The 25,093-nt window shown below is 40.7% G+C and overlaps 1 protein-coding gene across 8 annotated transcripts in view; it reads left to right on the top strand.

The window, feature by feature from the left end:
* Positions 1-25,093, top strand: part of smap1 (small ArfGAP 1) — a 98,878-nt gene that overhangs the window by 37,942 nt on the left and 35,843 nt on the right. The window lies entirely within an intron of this gene.

Genomic DNA, 25,093 nt, shown 5'->3' with positions numbered 1-25,093 from the left:
CAACCCCCAGGTTGATGAAATGTTTGCATCATTGACGTGTTGTGTGAGATGAAAAGAAGTTGTAATGATTTAAAGGTCGGGTTGGTAATTTGTTTCTGAAACACTTTTTATTTATTTGTTGAAATCGTCTTCATGTCCATCAACAAATAAGGTTGTCTGGATTTAAAAAAACTAAACACGACCAATCATTTCACTTGCTCTGAATGAAATGATTGGCCGGCGTACCTGCTCACAATGCACATGACCAGAGTCTTCAGCTGGAGACACATACCCTGCTGAAGCAGAGACAAAAGACAGAAGTTAGTGAGCAAGTCACACCTTTGGTAACAAGAAGGAAAGTAAAGGACAAAACAGTAGAAGAAACAGTCCAATGAAGTTGATGGTGCTCTGCGTACATCTGTGTTTACCTACTGAAGGCCTGAATTAGGAGAAGGGGAAGTGCAACCTTCCTTTTGTGTGTGTCAGCGTTGTGTTATGAAGGCATAATGTGTGACAGCAGAGAGGCCAAGTCACTCCACCTCTGTGGTGCAGGAGCTGGATCCTCAGGGAAAACTCCTCATAAACATTCATGTTGTTCACAGATGCTTTAGTTTTGCTGTGTGCATCAGCATGGAGCATTTCTCATTCATACACAGGGGCATAAACATGGCTTCTGAATCTTAAAAGCTATGATACCATTGGTAAGACTGAAAGTGTGTGTAGGGATGGTTTAACTTGAGCCTCAGCTGCTGTAAACAAGTTTCAACATATCCGTAATAATTATTATCTAAAACTCCTTTTGTCTTTCAAAAAACAACATTACATCACTGAGTGTACTAAGATTTAGGCAACATCCATACTACTATGCTTTCATTTGAAAACAGCGTTTTCAAAGTAAAGCGATCTGTGTCCACACAAGCGTTTTGGCTCCGTATCAGTTTTAATCCTGGTCCATTCTAACATGTCTGAAAACACATGCATGTACGTGCCAGTGTAAACAGGAAGCATTTGGTTGGTTGCAGAATTGTCACAGATTGCTTCAATAATAGCTCGTCTCCTACACGCGGTTGTATCGTTGTAAAATACAGGATTTAACTGCACAGCAGCTGTTAGCAAAGACAGTCAGCAACGCTTGTAATTCATTGTCAATGTTACGCTCTGCACTGGTATCCGAGGCTAATGCTGGTTGTTTTCTTCCGGAAGGAGGTCATGTGATAAGAGCCTGACGAATCAGCAAAGGCTAGTCGTGACCAGCAAGCGGTTGTGAGTGTCAATGTCATCCTTTCCAAGCATCTCCTTTTCCGCCCACTCAGACTAAAACACAGAGTTTTCAAACTAACACGGGGTCAGCAGCATTTCCAAACTTCTCAGTTCAGCGTCTCTAAACCTCCGGTATAGTGTGGATACCAGGCCTATCTGTAGGAGGGGTAATGCATTTTCAATCTAAAACATAGTAGTGTAGATGTAACCTGAGCCAAATGCAGCTTTTAAAAATGTAGATAGGCTGTTATCAGTCTCTGCAGCAGAGAAAGATCGTCATAATATTCAACTTGCATAACATTAGACTTCAGGACGGAAAAATAAATTAAAGACAAAATTACTACGATTAGCCAATAACTAATGCAGTTTTCACTAGAATGCATCTCCAGCTCAGATCATCAAAGTGAACTGTGGGTACTGACGTCTGGAACAAAGGACAATGGTTGTGTGACGGTCGTATGTGTATGCATACTAGAGCTCGGGCTGGTAAAAATATACTTGCATTTACTGTGTGTGTGTGTGTGTGTGTGTGTGTTTGCAAGAGAAGCAGTGAATAAAGCAATGAATGTGTGTGTTTCTAGGTCATGGTTAGTAAATTCGGTTTTCAGTATTTCCATGGCCTGCGTAACAGAGAGGGAATACTGTAGCTCACAGTGGTGGGAATACTGTGCGTGTTCCGATGGTCTACAGGGAGCAGAAATGTAGGCTATGGGCAACTGTATGGACTAAGAGTGAAATGTAACCACACACAGGTCTATACTCCGGCATTATCATTTCTTACTCGACCTCCATCTGCTCAGGAACTGGACTCTGTGCTCTTTCTATCATATGTAAACATATTGAAACATTTCTATTCTGTTGCCTTCTGCTTGAGAACTGTTTTAATTGAGTTGTTTTGCACCCCATTCCAGAAATGGAATCAAATTCTCATAATTATCAGTAACTACACGTCTTCATGTGTATGTGCACAAATAACAGCAGGAAATGATCATAGTGTTTACTGAGGGTCACTTGATATTCAAAGACAGGTTTTGCCTGTATAGAGCAAGCCAATTTTCACAGGTAAACCATTGTTGATTGATTTTTGTAAAACGAAAAACAATAAACAGGCAGTACATTCGTTTTCTTCTATGACACTGTACAGCGTTGTGGAGGACTTTATTTAGTATGGGCAACGTTACCAGTATATGAGCAGGACTGCTTTTAACAATATTCTATAACACAATTCTTTTTACATGAATTCTGGTTCTTTATTTTAGGCATTAAATTTGCAGGCTAAGCCAAACATGCACATTCCTATCATGAGGTAACTGATGATTTAATAAGACAGCGATAAATAACAAGGGTTTAAATCCAGCCATGAACCTTTGTTGCATCTCTCTCTCCCTCATTCTCACTTTGTCAAATTTCTTTAAATAGAGGCATACAATTTGGATTGGGATTCGTGTGTTTGTGTATGTGCATGTATTAAGGCTACAGCTAACAATTGCTTTTATTTTGGAGTAATTTACCTGATTATTTTCCTGAAGGTGATGTGATTAGTAAGGGACTTCATCTTTGACTCTTTCCACCAATGAACATAGGTACTCTAAAGTCAATGATGTCTGTTTTTTTTTACTTTACTGTGTATGACTTTCTTCCTGTTGTTTGAGTTTACATTAACTATGGCATAGTTATCAAAAGTAGAATCACAATCATAAATCCGAATCAAAATCATGATGCTGTCTTTGTACAACAGTCTGCCAACATGCAGACCGTGCCTATTGTAAATCTGAACTAACTGTTTTAAGTGGAGCTTTGAAGTCATTTGTTCCACTGCTGTGTCGCTGTATCCCGTCAGATCTCAGAACAGTGCTGTGCTGTACTAAATTCGCTCTAGTGGCACAAATAAATCAACGTTGAGAGGAGAGATTGCATTTTTAATGGAAACAAAAGTAATCAGCGTAGAGGATTATTAACAATCGATGAAAATATAATTAGCTCCACACTCTTTGTATACTGTTACACTGTTTTCCCGTAAGAAGCCAAAACATCTCATGTCTCATGCTGCACTTAAACTGGTTAAGATTGACTGATTTAGCCTTCGCCTTGATGAGCATCACAGAAAAATTAATAAATCAGAGTGTGATGTCTGGAACCGTCTGTCTGTCTGTCTGTCTGTCTGTCTGTCTGTCTGACTGTCTGTCTGTCTGTCTGTCTGTCTGCAATATTACGCAAAAACTACTGGATATGAATAAAAAAAATTGGGTTAGTGTAGTCATTTTGTGTGTATGTGTTTTTGTTTGTGTATGTGTCTGTGTTAGAGAGAGAGAGAGAGAGAAAGAAAGACTGCCTTGAGTCAGATATCAGGAGGTTGCAGCTTCTCAGTTGACCTGCAGATAAGTTACACATTGGTGTGTGTTTTTCTTGCAGGAATGGATTGAGTATTTGTGTGTGTGTGTGTGTGTGTGTGTGTGTGTGTGTGTGTGTGTGTGTGTGTGTGTGTGTGTGTGTGTGTGTGTGTGTGTGTGTGTGAGTGTGTGTGAGCCTGTGTGCTTGTGTGCTGGCAGAGATATGTGGCACTGTTCATCTCTGTGTCTCCCTTCTTATCAGCTGCTCCTGCTGTCGATGAGCCCCAGTGTCAAGGAGAAATTTGAGGACATTTTGTGTGTGTGTGTGTGTGTGTGTGTGTGTGTGTGTGTGTGTGTGTGTGTGTGTGTGTGTGTGTGTGTGTGTGTGTGTGTGTGTGTGTGTGTGTGTGTGTGTGTGTGTGTGTGTGTGTGTGTGTGTGTGTGTGTGTGTGTGAGGGAGAGACAGAAAGAGGCTTGTTAGTTTAAGTTTATGCTGACGTTTAATCTTCCAGTATAGCAGGAAACGTGCTGACAGCGATGTTTCTCTGTCTCTCTCTGGTCACTTTCTCACTCTGCTTGTCTTTCACTCACTTTCTCTCATCCTGTCTTGCCCCTTCATACACTCTCCCTCTCTCCCCCTCTCTCCCCCTCTCTCTCTCTCTTCAACAAAGACATCATGACGTATCCACACAGTGCAACAGCACCTTTCATCTTCCTCTGCAGATAATCTACTGTACATGTCTGAAAGGATGCGCGTACGCACACACACACACATTGGTTTCAGGATGGAGGAGACTGAGCTTTAATCAGCAGATATATTTCATTTCCTTTCACTCTTCACTTCATTTCCTTTCTTCTTCTGAGATGTTTTCAGAAGCAGCAATGTGCTTTTCGCTTGTTAACCCAAACAAAGAAATTAGTGTAAAATACAGTGGATCCACCAGCTACTGAACTAATTTTACACATGAAAGTCTGAGGGAGGCTACAATCAATATGGAGTTTGCCGAAAATGCTGATTTTCAAATTGTTGGATTGCAGCTGCAGCGAGAAAACACCAATCAGCATTTTGACTACTAAGAAAAAGGTTTTATCCATAGCTCAATGGTTAAAGGGCCCATATTTCACACCTTTCTGGGATTTAATTTGAGGTATTGGTACCCCTAAGATGATATATCAGTGGTTTAAAATCGGAAAAACTGCTGCAATGTGTATTTCCATGTCCTCTCTTCTGCCTCTCGCTGGAGCTGCAGACAGAACAGGCTGTTTTCGCCTGCCTCGCGCGCGGGGGGGGGTTCGGAAGCTGGACTGGTACCGGCTGGGTGGGGCTGAGAGACGAGTGCGATCCCGAATGACATCCTACGGACAGGAAGTACTACTGACCCCCTTCAAGTAACTACGGATAGTAAAAGCCCAGAAGATGTATTTTACACAATATGGGCCCTTTAAGGTTACAGGATGTTTATTTTTTATATTTTTTAAAATAAAAAAATTCTGTGAGATTTTTTCTTAAGCAACAGCTGCTGGCCAGATGGCCGGGCATTTTTAACATTTCCAGTTGACTACTTTGTGAGTGTGTCAAGTCAAATCACTGACCTTTTTAATAACCATATTGCCCTATGACTATTACTTCTAACAGAATAAAGAATTGTAGTCATCAGACTGGATCATAAGGTACAAGAAATACAAGTTGAGTAAACAGCCCTTCCTAATGTCCTCTGTCTGTGGAGCGACATCAGAGAAAAACTGATTTCTAACCTGAAACTGCTTTATTCAGGGATTTTACTTTTATTTAACCACCTGCTCTGTTAGGGTTCGGGTTCGGCGAGTGGGAGACCTCAGTGGATAATTTAGCTCTGGGTAAAAACCTACTGAACAATGAACACTGAAGGAATCTTAACTTAGAAACTAGCAGTGCACCTTGGAACAAGCTGAGCTGACGTTAGTGGCAGCTTAACAAGCCCTCGGATGTCTGTGTTGCAGGACTGGTCCGCAAACTGCTTTATGTGTTTTATCTGTTTTAATTATAGAATCCTTTTGTTTTGTTGAGGAGGAGACCTCTGCAGATAATTCTGCTGCAGGTAAAAATCTCCTAACGATGAACATTGAAAGAATCAGTTTAACGAAGACAACAACTCCCATTAATCTGTATAAGGAAACCTGTTTTAAGTGCAAATGTTATATAAAATGTTGACAGCTTGAAAAAATAAAGAGAGTGGAGTTTGTTACCGTCTTTATTAAAAACTTAAAAAAGAAATAAACAATGCAGCTTCAGGAGTAATAATTTAGCCTTTAGACCTTTACTCCACGCCGTCGTGGAGCAGCAGCAGCAGCAGCAGCAGATATACTGATAACTCAGTCACATTGGGCAGTGTACCAAGGTCTGCTTCAAACGTATTTCAGCTGACTTTGCTCTCACTCTCCTCCCGAGCTGAGAGCGTTGGAGCAGCCAACAGTTCTCCCCTCAGTTTCCATTAAAGTTAACAACCTGCTGGGCTGTTACCCGGCTTTGCTCTGTTTATAATGAAGATGCTTTAAATGAAAAAAAGGGAAGTCATTCAACTGAAAAAATCCACATAGATGTCTCTCATTTGTTGACTCAAATCCCTGAATTCCAGGGGCCACCCTACAAAACATCACAGATACAGTTAAATGTATGATATGTAAATTCGGGATCTCTCAATCCAAACAATAACAAAAGAATGGAATCATGGGAATTGTTGTCTTCTATATTGCAGATGAAAAATCTATCTGACACGACTCTAATAATTTGGGATCCATTACGTGTGACCAATATAAACAGTGGAAGGAAAAATCAGCCGATGAGCTAACTGGCTCGCAGTGTGTTTTTCCTTTGTCATAGGTTGTTTGCCGCGGAAGTTATAGCAGAGACGGTCAAAGCCACTGGTAAAGTGGATATCAACCAATTAAAACGCGACCAAAATGAAAAGTCCTGCTACCTTGAATAAAATTGTGGATTTTTCTGGTTTTGACCATTGTTGGAAATATTTTGAATAATGCAAGTACACTAGTCAATAAAATATATAACGTAGGTGTAGACATTTTAATAAAAAATTTGTTGCATATAATATCTTGATAGCGATGTCAAATGTTATCACTCATACTGATGGAGGCAACCGTAGAGCACGGTGTTGTATAGGTCTTTCACCTGTACTTAAGTTCACCAGATAGTAGTATTGTTCTGTATCCAAAAGGTCACAGGTTCAGTCTTGAATATGTTCATTTCCTGCCACGTCTCTGCACAAGTTCATGAACCCTTTATTCGTTTATTCATCTCTACTTGCTTTATATCAGGTTGTGAGAAAAGGCCAAAGCCTGCAGTCTAAAATGTGAAAAACTCTTGAAAACCATGAACTCCCTCTTAATGCAAAAGTATTGTTTGCTTTTTCAATGCAGTTATTCAGTAAGAATTGGTGTTAATTAAACTTTATTTCCCTTGCAGGTCAGTGCAGTCAGCGTTATGCATTATTCCCAAGTTAAGGAAGTCTGTGCACTGACCAGGCACACTGTAAAGGCCTTGTCTGTTGATATTTTCTGTTAGATATTTTCCCCTCTGTTTAGAAAAAACTATATCCATCCACACAATATTCATTTTACAAAATATCCCTGTCCAGAAAAACGCTAAAAAAAGCCTGCAGGACCAGTAGGTGTTGATTAAGTCTATAGTTAACAATCAATCAAATACCAGAGAAGAGCATTGTGGGCATGCACAGTGAGCTCAGTAAATTCATTTTCTGTTGTTTCTGGTGCATACTCATAACTCAACATGCTACATGCTACAATCGGCATGCTGTGACAACATCATTTCTTAAATGCTCAGTTTTCCATGCACACAGATACAAAGAAACTGGAGCTTTTGAAATTCTGCACATTGGAAAGTGTTTGTCAAAATCTCTTTGTGACTTTAAATGCTGATTGCATGTGGACAAGAGGCCTAAACAGGAAAAGTTTCTTCGATCGTGATTTCTTGCCTGAGCGATCAACACTGTGGCTCTTGGATGATCATTTGGATTAGAAGCAGAAATGTGTCCTGCAGTTCCTTAGTCCATTTTCCCTCATGGCTGCTGGGAAAAGATCAATTGTCTTCTTTTAATGTTATTCTAGTAAAATCACACAGTCGTTTTATTTGAATACACTCAGCTGGAACTGCTAATGGACAAAAACGTTCCACTTACACTCCCTGAGAATCCACATCATGCCCGTTTACTTGATCAGTTAATTGATCAGTGTATTATCTGTTCATTGGTCCGTAGAGTGAAAGCACTACACTAAGGAAAAAGGCCAATTAAAACATATGTGAGTTAACTCAACATAAAAGATTAAACCACACAGTGTTAGTCCAGATTCAAATATCATTTCCTCAAACTCGATTACAGGTTTGCTTATCAGCATTTTGCAGAACTTGATTGCACATCTCTCCTAAGGCTATATTTGCTGAGACGTGTTGATTTTATAATTGATGCTGACTTCTTTACTTCCCCAATCAAGTGCAGTAAAGTGTAGATTTTTTCCCCTAAGCCACGATAACGCAGGTGTTCAAGCAGCTCTTAGGCAGTGTTGTCTCTTCACAGCACGCCAGTCTGATAGGAACTGAAACTGCGCTGTACCTAACCTCAACATATCCGTCTCCTAACAGTAGTCTCCACGTGTACATTAATCTCAACATTTGGTCCAGTTTATATCAGATCTGCTTTTATTGCCCATAGTCGGACACTAGCCTCCACCACATGAGATGAGATGAGATGAGATGAGATGAGATGAGATGAGATGAGATGAGATGAGTAGAACTAGAACTAAAGGGGAGTCAAAGATCCAGAAATATAGAGAGCGGTACATTAGGTCATTTGACATAGAAGTGAGATATGGCCTAATCAATAATTCAGGATGTTAGAAATCCCTGTGCTGGCTGTTCACATGAGCTGTCTGAATTTTTTAGAAGAGAATAAAATGTACAGTCTGAGTGTCACATGCATGTGCTTTATTCTGGGGAATAGGACGATTCAGATGAAGTGATATGTGTGCAGATAAGAAATTTAAATGAATGTGCTTTACATGAAATGGTTCGGCCCTGCAGCCAAACCAGGCGCTTGCGGTGTCTGCTAGTATTGAACTACGAGTTAAAAGCACCGCTGGAGCCTCATGTCTCTGCTTCCAGCCAGCTTCTGGCTTCAAAAATGAAAAGAGAAACAGATTCTCTGGGAATATCTTTTTTATAATCCAAAAGAGAAATTATTAAATTATTTTCACTGACTAGAAATTGTATTCTTAAATCTGCTGCTGATTTTACTATTTAGTTTGTTACGTCATAGACAAATATACGAGAGGTATATTTAAACCTTTTTAACTTTAAGTTACTCTCTGAATTTAACCACTGCATTACATTTAAAGAAAGTCATTTACTTTATGCAGAATCCTTCATGCCTGTCTACACAGTGTTTTATCTTTGGGGGTTGGTGGAGCTGGGGCTGTAGGGGTCTGATGGGATCTTTTCGTGTGGGCCAAAATCCATTGTGAATGCATACTCTATTACTATAACCATCTTCTTATTTAGCATCTGTTGCACATCAGGGTTAAAGATACAATGACTTGCCAAATATATTGCTGCCTGGGTTGCGGTCAACGTTTAGTTCAGTATGTTCTTGTGATGCATGGACTTCAGGGTGTGTGTACAAATTGTTGAACTGTGGACTTCAGTATTAAACCAAGATTATGGCCTTTTTGCTATAGACTGTATGTCTAAACATAACCAGTAAAAGTCTTTCCTCATGCCATACTTGGTACAATCCGATGTCGTTGAGAAAACAAATGAAAAACATCATCAATGAAGGTAGGAAGGAAAATTTTGTGACTCAATTAAACAGATTAATTGTTTTTGATTGCTGTCAAATAAGTCTATGTACAAAATGTCTATGTGACAGGCACTCAAGATGTTTTCATCCCTTTTCAACACTGTGACTGTCTCTTAGAGATAAACACATTGCAAACATACCTGTCAGCTGCCCACCACATCGCTGTTAAACCAAAAACACTGCGGTTACAACGTGGCTTTATAAGTTCTGTGGGCTACACACGGCATTGCGTGGCTCTACAAGCACAGGTAACTAGCGGCTAGCTGCCATGCAGGCCTGCTGAGAGTGGGCGAAACCCCAGAATATCTTTTAAAAGCAAATATTTAGGAAATTAAAGGAACTCAAACTTGCAGCTGAGATATGACGGATCCATTTTACCACACTGCGTGGCAGCATGGATCGCTTTGTTGTTGACTCTCCTGTACATTGGCTAACTTTGTTCATATGGAGCTTTTTTCCTATCTTTATTCAAGACCGTGGTCTTTCAATTTGAGAGCAAGACGCGTTGAATTTATGTTCAGATTGTGTATTACTTTCCATCAAAACCCTGGCCTTGCACTCAAATAGCCCCTGTTTGCGCTCAAATTTGCTGTGCTCCTGAAATATACTCAGATATATTGTTGCTCGCACGGATTTCCTGCGCTCCAGCTTCAGCCCTTCTCCGCACTCGGGCTGCTTTCCGTGCGCTCGTGAATCTGCTCTCAGATTTCTCCTCCTTTTCAGTTGTGCTTGTGGTTGTGTGTTCACTCGACTTTGCGACACCCATTAACTGAAGAAGGAAAACCTTTCTGAGAACGCGAAGGGAAGCTGGACGTGTAGATGATTGCGCGTTTGTTTAGGTTGGGAATGCCGATGCTAGAGCGACATCTAGCTGCACTGAATATTTTTATGCTTTTTATAACTTTACGACTGACACTAATGGTTTTGTACTCAGTAATATTTTTTTCCAACACTCATTATTTTCACATGTGGACTTTTTTATGGCCCTCTTGTATTTGCTTGTCGGGAAAGCCTCTTGAAGAGTATTTTGACCTTCAGAATCCACTCACACTCCCTCCTCTCCGGCTAAATAAATTCCTTTTTATGTTTTCAGCTCAAGGGCAGACAGGGTGATGTATCTATTAATTGACAGGAGGAACCCTGGGATATGTCAGGCATTAAAATGAGAAATTAACCAGAAGCACTGACTCTTCTGCTCAGCAAAAAATGAAATGGTAATAACATGTTCACCAGCTGTGGTCAGGGAGAATGATCCATATCAGATGTGATCATCTCACTTAAAATGAAATATTCATAGTAATGGATACAGTGTACATGTACAGTAGGCTGTTGTTTCACATTAAAACAAATTAAGCCCTATATGTGGAGTAGATATATATATGCCTGCCACATTTTTTTAGATCGATAGTATACTAAACCATATACAATATAAATCCCATATGCAGTTATGAGAGATGGACAAACATGTAACAGAAGGTAAATAGAAAGGACACAGTGTACAAAAACAGTGTTTTTTAGGTAAGGAGTACTCCATTATCTCTCCAGTTGTTTTCACTCTCTCTTCCCCTCCATTCATCTTCATCTCTCCTTCATTCGTCTCTCCCTCTCCTCCTTTCTCTTTCTAGCTCTCTGTGTGTCTGTCTATCTCTCCATGAACACTAAATCACTGTCGTCCCTTTAGACCGCTGGCGTATGTTGTCTTTTCTTTCTTTCAGCCCATGAATAAATTATCAAAGAGAACAAGACTGCTTTTCTTCATGGAAAACACTGGCGCTTGTTTTTTTGTCAGAGATAGAAAGGGAGTGTGTGTGTGTGTGTGACATGCACATGCACATGTTTGTGTCTTCGTTGATTCAAGGCAGGGGAGTGTGTTATCGCTAGGTGCTCTGTACATCTGGACAGAGTTGGGCTCTCAAAGGTGCCCGAGATTGGATGTCACACACGTATACACACACACACACACACACACACACACACACACACACACACACACACACACACACACACACACACACACACACACACACGCCACACACACACACACACACACACACACACACACACACACACACACACCTACAGCAGCAGCAGCAGTTGCAGCAGCATATCTGTGGTCGATTGGAGTTAGTTTGAGTGGATGGTGTGAAGGGCAGCCAAAGGAGCAGCGTTCTGTGACTAATAACGTGACACACACACACTTACACTCACACACTCACACACTCACACTCACCACACACATAGAAAGCGGTGATCTCTGAGGTCTAGCAGTCAAAAGGATCGATAGTGTAGCCACAAGGAGGCTAATCAATAAACTGGATTTACCCTGCTGGAGGAAGAGAATCAGGCCTGTTTCCCACGAAAACACACACACACACACACACACACACACACACACACACACATCCACCCTCCCCCACTTTAAGTGTACAGATGTAATAATTCACATAACCACACCAGCAGCAGTGCATGTCCCCCACTGTGATGCAGCAGAGGCTATATGGTGCTGAGACCGTTATATCCCAGCTTACCTCTCCAAACAGAGTGAGCCATGTCCGCTGAGCAGGTTGGCATTTTCAGAGCTCTGGGCTTTGTAAAATATATCGTAGAACACATTTATTGTCCGTCATAGATTTATGTCTGTACCTGGCTGAGGGAGAGGGTCCATTACCTATTTATTTTGACAGTGATCAGTAAATATTGCAGGGGACAGGTGGCAGCTTAGGTTTATCATATGGTCCCTGTTGCTATTTTACTATATGTCAATTATATCTTTTTCACATTAATTAATATTTCAGGAGTCTGATAATCAGATTGAAAGGCCCTTTATTCTCTGGCTGACTTTGTGCCAGCATCAATAGGGAGTGTTGTTTTCAGTTGACGCAGAAGCTCTGGTAGCTGAGAGCAGGCATGATGTAAAGGTTCTTCACAAAAGAAATGTGTTTATTTGGGACAGTCGAACAACTAAATAAAGTGAATAAAGTTAGTCTTTGAGCAAAGAACAATCCTGTTACCCGCTTGGTAAAATAGTCAAAATTTATCTAATGTGTTTCATCATACATATATATACTCAATATCATATATATATTTCAGCATATACATACTTGCAGCAGTGAATGTAGCAAATTCTCAGATATACATGGCGGTTAGCAGGGCATGTCTGGCATTGTTAGCAGTGCAGAGCCTTGCTGTGTGTAGCCCATAGACTGTATAGAAATGTGGTGAAGTTGCAGTGACAGTTTGGTGGCCAGGTAACAGGTGTGTTTACAGTGGTTGTGTCTCTGAAAGACGTCACAGCGCAGGAAAGAGGTGAGAATTGGCATCTCCAACTGGGTGTCATGTCTACATCACTGCTCATTGGAGCTGGAGCCATCTTTACACAGGAAAGGACGCACATGCACTAATATAAAACCAGAGCTGTGCTGCCTATTAAAACCAAGAACAGAGAAGAAGCTCGAATCACAGCACACACAGAGGGAGTGGGACTTCAATCTCTGCTCAGGATACCATTGCTCTACTGTATCTGTATAGATGAATATTAATGAATACATTACTATATTCATGTTTATAATCCCATAGATATATAAAAATGAGATCAGCAACTTTTACTTGTGTGTCACCATGTAGAGCCTCTCGCCTCTCTCTCTCTCTCTCTCTCTCTCTCTCTCTCTCTCTCTCTCTCTCTCCACACAACTTTCTCCATTGGACATGGACACACCCACACCAGAGATGTGTGACTGTTGTTGAAGCAGTAAATCCAAGACACTTTACGTTAACCACCGTAAGGTCCAATTACCTTATGCAGAACTGTGGTGATTGGTTTCATAGCAACAACGTGAGGTCCAGTCCTGCTCCTGCTGTGTTGGAATCAGACATAAGACGTTGTGTGGGAAGAGACGGGCAAAAAACAGCTTGTCTAAACTACAAAGCCTAACACACACACACACACACACACACACACACACACACACACACACACACACACACACACCCACACACTTTTCATTTCTAGAGGTTAAAAAGAGTGAAAGCTGAAGGCAACTTCTTTTCATCCCCAGTAGATCATTGGCCCAATGTTCCATGTTAGCACCAGCTTGTTGTGTGTGCCGCTCCCAAATCCAGCTGTGTGCGTGTTCCCCTTAAAGCCATGTGTGTCTCAGTCTGTCATGTGTGCTCCTCTACGCCAGCTGGGCCTTGGATGTGCATCCCCGTAATTAAAGCATCTGTTAAGTTTGCATGTGTTGTTTGTGTGTGTGTGTGTGTGTGTGTGTGTGTGTGTGTGTGTGTGTGTGTGTGTGTGTGTGTGTGTGTGTGTGTGTGTGTGTGTGTGTGTGTGTGTGTGTGTGTGTGTTTGCGTGTGTATGTGTGTCAGTGTGTTCCTTAAATTCTGACCTGAAGCAAGCTGCCACTTTTTGAAACATTACAGCCTAACAAGATTCCCAGTGTTCGGATACTGTTAAGTGACGAATAAGATTAACTTAAAAAAATACCTAAAACGATTTTGTTTCAATTGATGTGAGTGTGTGTGTTAGTTGCCAACGTTTTGATTTGATTATTCTTTCCCTGAACAGGGTCGTCACGCTTCAGCCGTCAGACCAAAACTGTGACCTTTCTCAAACACTCCACTCTGTGTATGTGTGTTTGCTTGTGTGTGTGTGTGTGAGTGGGTGCTTGTGTGTGTGTGTGTGTGTGTGTGTGCGCGCGCTCTTTGCTGTGGGTGCTCCATGACTGTCAGATGAATACCACTGGGTGGAAGAGATGCTTGCATGTGGCAGCTTAAGATCTTCTCTCTGTGACAAAACCTTTTAGATTATGTATGTGTTTGTGTGTTTGTGTGTGCATGTGTCCATGAATGACAGATCATGTTGAATGGTGCAGAACTGCAGCAGCCCAGTACACTTAACAACCTCTGACTTACTGCTGTTCCACAAACACACACACACACACTTGTGTGCTTCCTTTAGCGATCGGGTGCTGCTGACTTTATGATAAGAATGTTTCAGTCTGTATTGATAATGCACACACTTCCCTTCTACACACACACACACACAACACACACACGCACACACACACATAGACACACACACACACACACACACACACACACACATGCACAAACACTCTTTTCGGTACTTGAACACAACACACACACACCTTTGGCTTCCTGCCCACTGTCTCCTCCTCACTTTACTGTCTCATGATCTTTCTTCTCTTGTCATCTCCTCTCTTCATCCTTTGTTTCTCCTCTTCCATTTCTTTCTTCATCATCAGTCACTGTTTCGTCTGTCCCCTCCCTCTCTGTCCCTCCCATTTCTGTTCTACTAATGTTGTTTTGTCAACCTCCTCTTCCTCTCTTCCTTCACTGCCTCCTTTCCTCTTCATCTTTCCGTCTCTTCATCTCCCTCGCTCCACATCCAACACTCTCCCCACTCTTGCCCTTTCCCCACCTGTCTTAATGCCGATGAACTCTCTGGTTCTCCTTCTCTTTCTTCCTCTTCCCTCTGCTGCAGCTGTCTGTCTTCGGCATCATTTGCTCATCAGCCGATGGCAGTTTTATTATTCTCTTTTATAGTGTTAATAAGGCAGCTGTCACCCACAGGAAGACAATCCACTCCCTGCAGCGCTACTGGAACGACTGCTGCTATCAGTACTGCAGCACCTCTGCTGTCACCACTGCAGCTACCACACCTATTGATAATCATCGGAAATGTCATACTCGGGGCACTGTTGAGTTTCTCCTTTTAAAACTCTCATTTGAGCATGGAAGGTTACATTGAGGTTATGTATTTGAGCTGATGGAAGACAATTTGAAACATGCAGAGGAATTGTTGTACTGACAGAAGCGTAACATTGAATGAAAAATGTTGTCAAAACAATCTCTACTCAAGGTCCAATTACCAGGATCTTTTAGGGCTTTCAACCACATCTCATGATCCTCCTCAGCAAACGGAACTGTCTGCGGTGGCATCATGTCATGCAAAGCCGTTGTCAGACATGAAATCTGGAGAATATCTGCGGGATGGCGTCCAGGCTTTCTCCGGTGTTTGTCATTCACACTAACACAGCAGTTGATTCTTCGCTCAGACGCGTTCACAACAACACAGAAATCTGCAGAGAGTTGAGGTGAGGGGGCGGAGCAGCAGGCAGAGGCAGGACGTGACGTACACATTCTGCTGCAGAGAACCTGCGGCGGCCTTATCAACAAAAGCTCTCTTGACATCTTTGACAGTTTCTTCTACGTGTATGTTTCATCCTGAGATGTTTGTATTCTTTTTTTTTTTTTTTCAGCTTTGCATCTGTCACTTCAATATGCCCACTGAATCCTCTGGAGGAATTCCTGCTGTGTTCTCATATCAATTTATTTCCTTTATTTTACTGGGGGGGCTGACTGGGGAAACCACAGAGAATGTCCGGAGATTATCGGGAGTTCAGTCTGAAAGCAGCTGAAGTGTGAAGTGTCTGTCACTTAAGGTGGTTGTATGAGGTGAAAGACTGTAGGCTCCTGTCTGTGTTCAACGATGGTGTTGGGTAAGAATGACCTTTTTACATTCAAAGTCCTCCAGCAGCACAGCTGGTAGGCTTTTAATCTGAAACACCTGCAGTTTATGTGCATGAGTGCTGAGCTTTTATTTCATCAACTTCTCCTGCATAAAAAATGTCACATTAAAAGTCTTCCATCTGCTAAAAGTCATGGACTGCGAGATGTGCTCAGTTTCATTTGACATGGCAGTGACGGATCGAAGATTTTCCTTTATCAAGGGCAATGACGGGGACCACAATTTACACAGAGGAGAGAATCATCTGTCCAACATCCATGCACAATTCCAGATTCACTGACGTGCATGTATAAGTCCTTCCTTGTTTACTGTTAGCTCCAATGGACAGACAAAAGGGCAAAGTATCTGCAGATACATTCAGTATATCGACGTTGATGTAGTGATGGATTCAGTGCAGTGGACGTGTGCATTGTCATGAATACACCAACACACCTGGGAAAAAACGTTTTGAATTTGCATTTAAAGCAAAAAATAGAATAGGAGCAGATGAGGAACATAAGGTGGCTTCTTTTACTAACTGCACAATAGAAACAAAGCTCTGTTTCTTTCTGTATTTGAGTTGAATAAAATATCATGGAGGTAAATCAAACTATTGTAGAACAACTACCTCTACTGCCGCTCCAGCAGCAGGAGCTTTGATTGCCCCTGTTAGAGTCCTCCTTGTCAGCTGCATTGTCTGCAGCTATCTGTCTCATGCCTCCCTCAATCATCCTCATGTTTATTCTCATTCTCCTCTCCGTCCTCTATTTCCTCTCGCTGTTGTGTTTGTCCTTTGTATTTCTCCCTCCTTCCCTCCCGCGCCCCTATACCCTCGCTCTCCCCGCTAACCAATTTGCACCCTCATCTCCTGCTCGTCCCCTTCCACAATATTTGTTTTTCTCTCCCTCTTTTTTTAAAGTGTTGTCCGCTCTTTGTTTGTTCCATCACCTCACTCTGCCTCTCCTCTGAGAATAAGACGCTTGTTTCATCTGCCTCTCGTACGTGTGATGGAGGACAGTGGAGCGCTGTGTTGCGTAAGTCTCAGTGGAGACTGTACAGTAGCAGCCTCTCTGCGAGGAGGCACGCGCTGCAGGTGTGTGTGTGTGTGTGTGTGTGTGTGTTTTGTGGGTTCCAGGCGTTATTTGTGCAGGGTAGGTTGTGACACATGCCCCCCTGAGTTAGAATGGTGTTTCTTTTGAAGGCCGTCACCCACCAAAGATGTAGACAGCTCATGTATGGTGTGTTTATTGAACACACTCAAAAGATGAATCATGACTTTACCAAACAAAGACAGGCGTCTTTCTCAGTGTCACTAACTGAGGACCAAAATCTCACAACGTGAGTGTTTCTATGACCCAAGACTTTGATCCAACCAACTGGAAAACAACCTGAATTATGTTAAATACACTGACCATGTGACACCTTGAACTTAAAAAATCTAATTTCAAGAGAGTGGCCTAGATTTATTTATTTAACTATAACATTTCAGCCCCTTGTTTCTCAGTGAACCCAGAGATCATTGTTACTGTTCAGATCAAGATTATACAGTGCCACTCTAATGGATTTAAAGGATTCAAAATATATTAAATGTCATATTCAAACAATACACATGCAATTTTAAACATACTAATAATACTAATGACAGATGTTTGTACTCTACATTCTCTGAATGTAATGTTCTTACACAAAGAAAACAAGAGATAAATAATTAACTATTATGTAGTCTTTGAGATCAAATATGTCAGTTAGGTCAGCCCTTGATCTGATTTTTCTTTGATCTGATATGATCAGAGGTTTACCTGACAATGATGTGATTTTAGCTGTTATTTACAAGACAATATAATAATAATATTAAGCATGATATTTTATTTTTATAGGACTTTGTAACATATATCTTTACAAAATGTCTCCTATTAGATAATATACACATTGCAAATAATCTACATATATTTAAGTCTGCATGTCTACATGCATCAAACTTGTGTATACACACATATTCTTACACATGAATTCATATACATAAACATAAAGCACCTCGCCAAAATAAGCATAACTAAAGAAATGGATTTGGCAGGTTTTTCAAACAAACCACAGGTGTAGCAGATTTGATGGAAAGGGAAGGCTGCTCCAAGATTAAGAGCTTCACCCTCAAAAGCCAGAGTTGCCTCTAGATATAACATGATCGGAGAGAAAAGAGAAGAGGCCTTAACTAGATAATGAGAGGACAACCACTACTTCTACTAAATGAGAAGAGGTCAGATGCATGCAGGGCCTTGTACGTCATGCAAGTTCAATGACGGGAGGCAACAAGTGGAGTAATGGGGGACTGAGGAGTCGGTTCAGCTGTTGGGTCTAAAGGATTTTACATAGAGTGATTACAAACTCAAAAAGAGTTGTAAGGATGTAATGTTCAAACTTGCATCTCCTCTGACTCCTGTAGAGGCAGCTGTTATAATGTTAAGAAGACAAATTGTTCCCTGAATGTCTTTGATGGGTAACTTGCATAACTTATGCAACTAGTGCACATTGTTGTTGTAGCTGGCAACTCTGTACGAATATACTTACAACACAGTAGAAAAGACTTATTACTGCAAGTAAACAGGGAGTTACACTAATCTAAATGAGAAAGGATGCAGCTGTTTATTACAGGGGCTTGAGTCCCTCGGGAGCAGCCATGGGTTTGATTCCCACCCAGCTCTCCGTCCATTTTACGCTTGCTGTCCACTGTCAAGTTCTGGTACCAGAGATACCAACACAGTTTAATAGTCTGTTATTTACAATGGCCTGATGAGTCGAGTCAAAGGAAGTGATGCAGATTGTGAGTGTTCCACAGTTTAGGCAGTTATTGCTTAGTAGCAAATTTAAATTAAGGAAACTTTTACTGTTGACCTATAATGTGCACTCAGGTACATATGGGCTCATTAAGTCAGAAATACTGCTGGGAGCAAATCCATTTAATGCCTCACTAGTGAAAATTACAATTCCATACTTAGGGGAGAGTAATACCTGCTCTTGGTTTGAGTTAAAAGGTTTTCAACTTCATTTATTGGATTTTTTCTCACCGAATGCAGAAATCAAGATGAGATAGAAATGAAAGGCAGAAGAAAACTTTCTTCAGGGTCAACTTCAGACAAAATTAATTGACAATTGATCGGTTTAGAGAACCGATAAAATAAGACTCAGAACGTTGTCTATTGAAAAGTTAACAGCTGTTGTGTCTTTATCAGGGTGATACACGATGCTGCTGCTTGTACTAGTCATGTGACTTACAAATAGTGTATTAGAGCAAAATATAACCACTACACTGGTAAAGTTTAATCTGTTAACTGAAACTGAGCTGTCTTACAAACCTTTGACGATGAGAACCACATCATTTGCTCCTTACTAGTATTTACCATTTAGCCTCCACAGCAGCAGCTTTCTCTTTTCCCTCCTCTCTAATGTTTGACCTGTTGTGCACGTGCTGAACGTGATAAAAGACTACATGCCGTAGCGTAAATGCCAGACACACAAGCTGCTTCCTGCTTTCAAACAGCTACTTATCGTCTCATCGAGCACTTTTTATAACTGCATTATCTCATGCTTTGATGTAATTAGGATGCCACAGGTACCCAAGGGATCTGAGGTCCAGTTTCATGTACTAAATGAATATTTATACACAGCTTCACCGTTTCTGGGAGCTCGCTCGCTATCGTGATTAATTCTTTGCTTTGTGAGTCCCCTGGCGTTGGTTTGTCAGCATAAATTTAAAAAATATTTCAGAAATATTTAAAATCCTTTTCTAACTTCATTTGTTGAATATTTATCATGTTGAATTTAATCTGGAGATGCTGGAAACTGTTAATTATCAACTGGTCACAACCATATACAGTACAAGGTCTTTCTAATAAAACTGCTCTGATCTGAGCGTATATGATCATTCTTGACCTTGGGATTTTGCCCTTTGAGTTAATGGAAGAACATTAACGTGCAGGAAGTTTGCGCTTTTCATCGGGACTGACTCGGGTTTCATTGTTGGTCACTTTGACTTGGACTGTCATCCTTCCTAGCTCAGCAAAACCTAGTAAGTTATCTCATCCAATCGCTGCCACATACAGCTGCTAATTTTCTTTGGTCCGGTGACAAGCTGCTGCCATGTGTTTGAAGCCTTTTAGCAGCACAAAGAGCAGGATATTTGCCATTTTTGGTGACTTTTTAATTTCAAACACATGTAATTGAATAGCTGCTCTTGGAATTAAAGTCTGTTCTATCTACCAATCCCAGAAATCTCTGTCAATCTGTGGAACGCATATCTTGAGAAAAAAAAAGACATGGTCATACCATCGTTGTACTTTATTATATTATTATAGTTTATTATTTTACACATTTTTATGTACTTTGTGTATTCATTTTCTCCTTCAACTTATTCTTAAATTTGTATACAGATGTTTCCATTTCGTCTATTTTACTACGTTTTTTAAATTGCTTTTTGATTTATAATAGGTTTTTTTCATCTTGTCTCTGTGTTGTTTGTATCTCTATGTACAGCACCTTGAATCTACCTCTGTGTATGAAATGTGCTTTATAAATAAAACTACCTTGCCTATTGTTGACTTTAGTGCAATTTGGAAACATTATACATTCAATATTATTAAAATTTTAAGAAGCAGCTGACCTGTGCTCTTTAGCAGCGGCGGCTCTGACTCATCCACTCAAGTGACATTTTCAACAGCGCGTTCATGATGACAGATTCTCCAGGTTTTTTTTTTTTGGTACCAAGTGGAGCTTCACTGAACTTTGAATGAACAGGTGAACAGCTCTTTGTGCAGCAGCGGTGGTTCAGCTTGAGGGGTCTGTGGTCTCCAGGAGACGGTCTTTACTCGCTCAATTACTGCAGGTAACTTTTACAATTTCAGAAAGAAAGCTGCAACCAGAATTACCCCAGGCCAAGAAAAACGGTCCATTCTGAAGAGACATGTTTAGAATGGACACTGCACTAGCTTGTACTAATTCAATAACTGCTGTGGCAATGTAAATGATCGTTAATCAAGACAGCAGGTTACCATGGAGGGTTGATATGCCTTAGCAGTACTTCACTTGTCACTGTCACTCGTCTTGTCCTGGCGTCAGCAGACGCTGTTGAGTACATGAGGGAGGAACTTACAGGAGACCCAGACATTCAGTGTAACAGCCGTCAGCCGATGGCTGTTTTCTGCTGTGTATTTGACAGCAATCTGATGTGACAGCTGTCATCAGAGGGTTTGGTTTGCTCAGTGCTTTTCATTCAAACTGGCATCTCTGTCACTGCCAAAGACTGTTCACGTGGTGGTGGTGGTGGGGAGGTTGGTTATTGATTGCTCGCCTCCATTCCAATTCCTCTGTCTTTCTCTTGAAACACAACGGAGACTGACAGCCAATCACAGTCTGTCGCTGGCCACATGTCAGCCTCATCACTTGGTGTCAACCTGGATAACTAATTACGAGGGAGAACCCAAACCAGTTTTTCAGCAGTGAAACTCAACTCGTCTGTCGGTTTTCAGACTAATTTTTCCAGCATGTCGATCTGAATCCCTCTGAACATATTGAGGCTTGTTGTGCACAGTGACATTTATGGTTTTCTTGTTACTTCATTCGGTGTCCCAACAGCTGTGTGGGTTGCAGCATTGAAAGGCTATGCAATCTCAATTGTGTAACACTGCACATGGTTTGAAATGTCGAAAATCGTATGGACAAGCATAGGAGTCTTTTTTTTCGTTGCTTTCTCCCTGCCAATCGTCTCACCGGAGATGAGGGCTTTTGTCAGGAGAACTTCGGGTTCAGATAGGACCAGTTATTTTCTTTCTATTTATTGTTTCCCAGACTCTAGGTACTAAACTTATTATATAAACTTGCTGTTGGCCGTAATGCGACAAATCCACGTTAGATAGAATTTCTCCATCAATAACCATGTTATTGATGTGTACACTGCACTGTAATATGTGGCAGTTAAACTGAAACTGACTTTCTTCAAGATCTAGGAATGAAGAAATACAAAAAGGTGATAGCAGATCATTATTGATGATTCTTTTTTGACCATTTAGGTCCTAATCCAACATCAGCAAGGAACCTCAGCAATATAAGACTAAATATAAGAATATATAAGATATAGTTGACTTATGACTATAATTACTGACCAACCACATTTGCTCTGTAAAACTTGCAGTGAAAGCTAATTGTATTAAACTGTCATTTTGTTTTCTATTTGTTGTATTAATGGGTCTATTTATTTTCTTCTGTTCAGCAAGTGTTTGGTTCAGCAAGTTTTGTGGATGTGTTTGCTTTTCTGCTAAGGGGATCAGAGAAATGCTCTCAGTTTGGGCCTTAAATAAAGTTTCAGTGTAAATGCTGTTTCAGAGGACTTTATGCTCTGAAGGGATTCTGTTTTAAGCAAAGGGCTGTGAAATGCTGTAAAAAAAAAGAACACTCATTCAGTCATGGCAAATCATGCATCCTTTAATTCCATCACCTCATGTTACCTTACATAATAATGTCAATGAATTCCACATAATGACTTATATAGATTTGCATTTTATGGAAATATAAAACCTAGGTATTGGATATGAACCTGCAGATACCCTTAGTTGAGATATTTGGTATCGGTGTCAGAAGAGAAATATGGATAGTGCAGCCTTTTAATTATATTTTCTTGTATTTAGCTGAAAATGATATCAAGACTGTTCCAGACTGTTACACGCAGAGCAGAAGAATTTGATTTAGGCCTTCAACTGAAGGCAAATCCACTAAAATGCCAAAAAGGTCAAAACAAGGTAGACTCATTTACTAGCTGTTCTCTACCAGCTGATGAGTAATCAATGCTATTATGTCAATCGTACAGACAGACTCTATTACCTGACATTTCCCGCTGACACCACCTCCAATCTCTAATAATCATGCACGTGGTAATGAAGCAGAGTCTTCAAAGATCTGACTCTTTTCGTTCAGCAAAACAAACTGTACAATCATTTGCTATAAATGGTCAATTACTTGGCGTAAGCGGCTTTAAATGATATAATAGTCCCACTAAGTTGTTTTTTACCTTTTCCTTATCTTAACCCTACTTTTATCTTTGCTATCATTCCCTGTGATTCCTTAAATGTGACCTATTATGCTCATTTCTAGTTCTGTCGTTTTACTGGGGAACTTATTATTCACAGTTCTAAAAAAGTTCCTGAAGCGCATCCCCTCAGTGCAGCCTCTGACTGAAACTCAGGCTCGAGCTCAGGTCTTCATTAGAGGCCTCCTTCAAAGCCTTCTTTCTTCTGATTGGCTGAACACAGAAGCCGACTGAGGGGCAACACAGCCTTTGATTGTGAGCACCACCTCATCCTCTTACCGGTGTGTCGATTCTGAAAGCAAACCGTAAAACTAAGTCCATGTTGGAACCTGAATCTGAAACAGAACATCACTAACATCTGCATGAACAAAGATTACGAACTGAACTGTTTGTGGTAAATATTATGTCCCGTACCTATTTATGTGAGAAATCATGATCCATATAAGCTATCGTTGCTAATACAATGTTATTCTGTTGTCACCAAACGAATGTATAGTAAACCTGCACTGTTTGTATGCAGGAGTTCACTGTATATGTCTATTGTACAAGTCAGGTAAATTGTACTGGTGAATGACTGAATAAAGACATGTCACTGGTCGACATCAGCTCGTCACAGAAGTGAAAAAAAGACGTTCAGAGCAGACTAATGACTAATGAGCTCTTTGTCTCATGGGGATTACTTTTACATATATTATACATTAGATATGACAAAAAGAAAAAAGTACAATAGTCCCCTGTTTTATTTCTTTCCCTGCACTTCACTGTTGGTCTATTTGAAGGCCCAACACCCACCAACCTTCTGCTGCAGTACACAGACCGCTGCTGTTCAAGCTTTGCTGCAGTCTCCACACACATCAATTCGGAGCCAATGCATTCTTGATTAGGCGTGGACACGGTAATTGTTTTCATTGCTTTGGATTGGAACGACATTGAATCTAATGTGGCCCATCGATCTTTTGTTGGGGGGAAATTGGGTTTGTTACCAGCGTTGTAGATCTCTCATGGCCCACGTGCTAACCTTTTATACTCCCTCTCCCTCACCACATTTTTCCCTCTAACATCTATCTCCTCCCGTCCTCCCCTCTCTTCATACGCCTGCCTCATTCTGGTACCCTTTGACTTTTAATCTCTCCCTCTTTCTCTTCCTATCTGTCTTTTAATTTGTTTTTTTTTCCTTCCCACACTGCCTCTTTTTCATTCTACTCTTCTCTTCGCAGTCAATTTAAAAACTCAATTTGAACGATTGCTTATTATAAACAATATTACCAGGGAGGTATACCACGGACAAACAACTGAAAGGTGTAACCAGCTTGTCTTTGGTATTTTTACTCAATATATGAATGAAAAGATTAAGTAATTATCTATTGTGTCATCCACTGATTTTCTGTCTGTTGGCTAATTGATTTAATGTAAGGAAAGAATTTAGGTGAGGTCCTCTATACATTTGTTTACCTTTACTGTGACTTTGCTTTACTCAAGGGTATACAAATGTGTATTTACTCTCTCTACTGCCTGTTATTTCCAGACCTCCAGAAACCTTATTATCTGTTTAGTCTGGACATTTTTTCATTTCTTTTGATTCTTACTAATGGAGCAGATTTCTGCCAATTGCAAGTTGTGGCATATACATCCTACAATACAGAATGAGGAGCCTTGTAAAATCTTCGTTATGTTCGCATTTTTCTCCTCCTTTATAAAAGCTGCACTAATCAATATTGTGTATTAACTAAAAAAGAATGTGTTTTGAAAGGTGTTGCTTATAGTAACAAATGCACAACTTCCCTGTTTTCCATTCAGTTAATTTGCACCGCTTTCATTAACTCCATAAACGACAGCAGCAGATACATTATTTTCAATGCAATGCTCTGATGTACTCACTGTGCGCTATCTGCACAGCACAGAGAGCAATACAGTAAGCGTGTGAGTCACTGGAGACCTTGATGGAACATTCAGCAGCTTAAACAGAGCCAGTTATTTCAGTTGGTGGAGACCCAAGCGGTGCTAAAAGGAGAGTGAATGTTGGAGTTGTATTCATAGGGTGGGCAGAAACAT

The sequence above is a fragment of the Hippoglossus stenolepis genome, chromosome 12, assembly GCF_022539355.2.
Source record: "Hippoglossus stenolepis isolate QCI-W04-F060 chromosome 12, HSTE1.2, whole genome shotgun sequence".
NCBI lineage: Eukaryota > Metazoa > Chordata > Actinopteri > Pleuronectiformes > Pleuronectidae > Hippoglossus > Hippoglossus stenolepis.
This window is presented reverse-complemented; position numbering and strand designations above follow the sequence as displayed.